Here is a 5,654-nt window from a genome sequence, read left to right on the forward strand (position 1 = left end):
AGGGGAGAGGTGGGAATTACAATAAATGCACGTGCCCAAGCTCTCCAGTGGGCTCTCCAGGAGCCTGTTTACTCCCCTCAGGAACGATATGATTATGTTTCCCATTTTAAAGCTGATGGAGCAGGCTCAGAGCGGCCCAGGTTACAGAGCGGAGTGTGAGGGGCAGCGGTCGGGACCGGAACCCGGTCTGAGACTAAGCCGGGCGTCTTCCCTGAGTCCCACAGCCGGCCGGCACGCGAAGACGCCTCCCAAATCGGTAGCAGCGGGTTCCCGGAGCATCTGGGGCTATTACTGTTATTATTGTTTATTATCGATTACCACTGTAATCCGAAAACATCCTTGATCCAGCTCGGGCTCGGACCTCCCTGCCGCCCGCGCGCCCTCGGTCCCAGAAAACTCCGGGCCCAGGCGGCCCCGCGCGGCCGCAGCGGGAACAGCCACCCCCGGGGCGCGGGGGTCGGCGTGTGGCGCCCCCTGGGGGCAGCGCTCGGCATTGCCGCGAGGGCCCGACCGCTGAGCGCCGAGTCGTCTGCACCCGCCGGTCCGCAGGCAGGCCGGTGGCCCCCAGACAGCGGCCTCGGCGGGCAGGGAGGAAAGAGGAAATTAAGGGAATACATTCATCAAGCGACTCTTGTATGCTGCGCAAGGCGCTGGGCACTTCCTCCACACTTTCTCATTAACGTTCTCCCAACCTCATTTCCTGGAAGTGGAAGTTGAGGTTCAGAGAGGTTAAGTAACTTGCCCAGAGATGCACACCTGGGGATTTGAACCCAAGTCTGCGGCCATGCCTGGCTCCCTCCCGAGGAAGGCCGTGGAGGAAAAGGCTACCTGACTCTCACTGGACTATAAGATAAGCCTCTGGGGGCCGGCCCGTTGACTCAGCCACTAAGGGCGCATGTTCTGCTTTGGCGGCTTGCGGTTCCCGGGTTCGGGTCCTGGGTGCGGACATAGCGCCGCTTGGCAAGCCATGCTGTGGTAGGCGTCCCACATATAAAGTAGAGGAAGATGAGCACAGATATTAGCTCAGGGCCAGTCTTCCTCAGCAAAAAGAGGAGGATTGGCAGCAGATGTTAGCTCCGGGCTAATCGTCCTCAAAAAAAAAAAAAAAAAAAAAAAGATAAGCCTCTGGAGGTCAGGCATAATGACGACGATGAAGATAAAAAATAATTCAGTCACTGGTGGAGGCAGGATACTGAATTGGAGGATACAGGCCTTGTGTGATAGGGCTGTGATTCTGAGGATTCATTGCAACAATGCAGCTACAATGCTGAGCTTAGCACCTGGCATGTAGTAGTTGCTCAAGAAAATAACATCTATTTACTCATTCAGTCACTATTTATTGAAAACCTAGGGGCCAGGGATACAACAACAAAGAAACAGATACTGTTTTGCTTTAATGACTTCCTAGTCTCTGTATTCCTAGGATCTAGCACACTGTTTGGCTTCATAAATGTTGAAGTGAATGAATGAATGAAGGGACACACGGCAGTAAGTCAGTCCCCAGTTGCAGATTCAGGGAGAGTAAGAGGGAGAAAAGGGAGTTTTCAAAACAATTGTTAAGGGGCCAGCCTGGTGGCACAGTGGTCACATGTGCACGTTCCTCCTCAGTGGCCCAGGGTTCGTCAGTTCGGATCCCGGGTGTGGACATGGCACTGCTTGGCAAGCCGTGCTGTGGCAGACATCCCACATATAAAGTAGAGGAAGATGGGCACAGATGTTAGCTCAGGGCCAGTCTCCTCTGCAAAAAGAGGAGGATTGGCAGCAGATGTTAGCTCAGGGCTAATCTTCCTGAAATAAATAAATTAATTAAAAAAAATAAAAATAATCGTTAATATTTCTTGGGCACTTACAGTGCATCAGGTACTCTACTAAATGCTCTGTGTTCTCAGTTCATCTTCACGGCAAACCTGAGGTAAACAGTGCTATCTGATTCGACAGAGAGGAAAACCATCTCTGAGGCAGAGTGACTTTCCTGAGGTCACACGGTGAGTTAGTGCAGAGGCAGGTTTTAGGCCCGCCGCCGCCACAGCTTGGATTTGTCCCCTGGCTCCCTTGAAGCAGTGTGCCGGAGAGCCCTGCTTGGCATCCCTCACCAGCCTCCTCGCCCCTCTAGATCGCTTGCTGGAGCTCTTGACACGCGGAAACTCAGCAGAATGGCTTCCCCCTGCAGCAGGAATAACGGGGAACGCGCTCCTCTCAGCTCTGCAGCGAGTGCACCTCGCTCGCTCCTGTGCTGAGCCTCACTGTTGGCTGCGTTTCACCGCGACCCTGTGCAGAGTATTCTCGCCCACGTCACAGGCAGGGAGCTGAGGCTCAGGGAGGTTGGCTGCCCGAGGGCACGGAGGGCACGCGCGGCGGCACAGTGGAGACGGCTGCCCAGGCCGCGCCCCCGCCGCTGCCCTCTGGTGCCTACTTCCAAACTCATCCCCCCGCAGGGCACCCCCCATTCCTGTTCGCCAAGGATGAAGTTTTCACCTGTTCACAACTTTTCCAATTCTGGTTTTGGGTGGTGATTTGGAAAGAGGGTCTCCCCAAATTCTCTGCCAAGGGCTCATCTTCCCTGGTTTAGTTCTCACTTTAGGGGTCTCAGTGGGAAACAGAACACTCAAAGTGTTTGCCAGAAGAGGGTTTAATGAAGGGACTGTTCAGAGAGGTGTGGGCAGGAATGGTGAAGCACCCTGGGGCTCGCGACCGTCGGATGGAGTCACTGCCCCCAGGCCTGAAGGGGCAAAGGGAGGAAGTCTTGTAACCACCCTGGTGAGGGTTGTACCCATGGGTGTAGGCCACTCAATAGGAGCTGTTGCTTTTGGTGGAGGTGTCAAAATCCCGGAGGAGGGCGTATACATATCCTCATCTCACTCTCCTCCCTCCCTCTGAGCTCCTGCCAGCGTCTCCTAGGCCAAACTCCACCTGAAGCCATGGGCAAGGGGGCCCAGGTGAGAGTGTCAGCAGGAGTTGGCCCCAGGACACGCGCAGGGCAGAGAAGCAGGGGGAACAGAGGTCAGGTCAGGCAGAGGAGCTGGCCCAGGGGCTTCTCCTTCTCTTCCTGGACTCAGGCTTTGTGGAGGGGCTGAGAGACAGAATGGTTGCATTTTTCATTCAAAGCAGTCTGTGCCTGACGCCAGAACACCATTTCTCATCCTTCCAGGCCCAGGTTGCTTTGTCCACAAGACTGTTCTAGAATAAATTCCCCCCACCCCCACCCCCTGCTTCCCTGGGTCTCAATGCCTATCCCATCTCTCTGCTCAGTGATTGGGCATTATTCTCTGCATGGGTTCGTCTCCCCAGGAGACAGTCTAGCATCCTCTACCCTGAGAGCTCTTTGCAGGCAGGGGTCTGGGCCAAGTAAGGCTGTTCGCTCTGACACAGGGCCCAGCACAGAGCAAGTGCCAATGTTTGCCGAGTGAACTGAGTCCTGTGGCCTCACTTACCTCACTCTGCCCTGGTAGACACAATCTGGGCACAGGTGTATGTCTGTTTCCCTGCGCACACAGGGCTCCTTGGCGGGGAGTGCCCAGGCCTGGCAAACAGCAGGCATCAAACGTTGCCTGAATTGGCTTAGGGAGGAACTTCCTTCTTTCATTCACTCACTCAACAACTTTTTCGAGATCCTGCTGTGTGCCAGGCCCTGTGCTAGGCCCTGAGGACACAGCAGTGAAGGGGACACAGCAGTGAACGAGACATACAAAGTCCATGCCCTCATGGGGCTTCCATTCTAGCGGGGGAAGCAAAGAAGGAATTGAAAATAATATTATTGCAGATTGTAGTAAGTGCTGTACAGAAAATAAACAAGGTGATGTGGTTAACAGCAAATGGGTGGACATTTATGTGGGGGAGTAGGGGACACATCAGGGAAAGCCTTTCTGAGGAGATGACATGTAAGCTGAGACCTGAGGAACAGTAGAAACTGGGATGTGAAGAGCTGGGAAGGGTATTCTAGGCAGAGGGAACAGCAAGAACAAAGGCCTGGAGGTAAAGGAGTCCCAGGGACCCTGAGGGATTCAGGGTTTCAGCCTAAAGAAGGGCTTGGGGAGGTTAGAAGGGGTGAAGAAATTCAGTCTTGGGGACTGCACAGGGCCAGCTCCTGGGCTAGGGGGTTGGTGGGGAAAGGATGACCCTTCTTAATGCCACCCATGCTGCCGGTTGCCTAGTGCCGTCAGCAAACAGTGCTGCTGGCAGGCCTTACCCTTGCTCCCTCAGCTCCCCTCTGACTGGCAGCAGCTGTCAAATGACCAGCAGCTGAGGCTTTGCCAACCTCCTCCCCTGGAATATTTCAAGAGTAAGTCAGAAAATGACCAGCAGCCTCCAAAATCCAACTTTTTCTCATGCTTACCTTACAAGGGTGTATTTGGCTGCCCTGGGTGTTAATCTCCCACCCCCTTGCTCTAGACAGAGAGATATAAATATACAGCCACAGGCAGCGCACACACATCCGTGGATTAATGAACACTTACTCAGGCCCCAGTTGTCCACAGAGGACATGTCACACATCTGCTTCTGAGCACCCTCCCCACTCACACACATCAACCCCCAGTCACTCAGGCATACACACACAGGACCATGCACACACCCCACAAACACAGTCACAGTCAACTACATGCACACACACTCCACAGCGGGCACGATCACCACACTCTTAATCACTGCCTCCAGGATTATACAATCACACATCCACATGCCCACACACAGACATGTACCCCCGCAGTGGGCACACAGTCCCACAATATCCCCTCCACACACCACACACACAACCCTGTGGTGTTCATACAGCCAGCAGTGGGCCCACGGATACAACACACAGTCCGGACACGTTCAGCACAGCCGCACCATTACCCCACCCCGTACTCGGCATCTCCGATTAAACACACAGGCAGCCCCTTGCTTGTTATAGTGCACATTCTTCCGCGATTGAGTCAAAGACCGCTCCAGACGGAGGGGCTCAGTGGAAAAAAGGCATCAGAAGGGAGAATGCTCGAGGCCCGGCAGCTTTTAGCTTCGGGAGAAAGACCTCAGCGTTGAAGCTGGCTCCGACACCGATGAGCTAAAGACTTGGGAGAGGGGCATGCCTTGGAGTGGATGGAAGAAGGGCTGGGTGGGTTGACAGGTGGAGCAAGCAGAGAGACCCCAGGAAACCTCGCAGAGTGGGGGCGGAACGCGAGTTAAATATGGACTCAACCTTACAGGCATAAACCCCTCCCACGCAGTCTTCCTACCGCCCTTCCATAACCCGGCCACAGGCTCCCAGGCTCCCGACTGTCCCCAAACGCACGGGGTGTGGCCATTAGCCATCCTCCCCCCGAACCCTTCACGACAGCTGCGGGGCACAGTGCTCAGGGCGCGGGGCCCGCTCCACCCCTGCGCCGGTGGGGATCTCAGGGCGATGAGCAGCGGCCCGCGGGGGTGCTGGGTCCCTCCTAGTCCCCTACCCCCCCACCCCGGCCAGCCAGGCACGGGAACTGCTCTCCCGGGGCTGCAGAGCCACCCACCTGCCCTGGCCCCCGCAACTGGGACCCCTAGAAGGGAAGGGTGGAGTGAAAGAAGGTTCGGGAAGATCTCGGGGCTGGCTAGTTTTGGAGACGCCGATAAATCACCCCCCATCCCCACCCCCGAGCCTGGTCCCTGGAGGGGCGGCCTCTCCCCGCCCCCGGCCGCGC

At 55.7% G+C, this 5,654-nt stretch overlaps 1 long non-coding RNA gene across 1 annotated transcript; it reads right to left on the reverse strand.

Annotated features, from left to right (window-relative positions):
• Positions 1-1,316: 1,316 nt before the first annotated feature.
• On the reverse strand, positions 1,317-3,090 carry LOC139081944 (uncharacterized). Its single transcript, XR_011537475.1, has 2 exons — positions 1,851-3,090; positions 1,317-1,738 (listed from the first exon to the last, which is right to left on the reverse strand). It is a non-coding gene; the product is annotated as an uncharacterized lncRNA (long non-coding RNA).
• Positions 3,091-5,654: the final 2,564 nt, after the last annotated feature.

The sequence above is a fragment of the Equus przewalskii genome, chromosome 2 (genome assembly GCF_037783145.1).
Source record: "Equus przewalskii isolate Varuska chromosome 2, EquPr2, whole genome shotgun sequence".
Taxonomy (NCBI): Eukaryota; Metazoa; Chordata; class Mammalia; order Perissodactyla; family Equidae; genus Equus; species Equus przewalskii.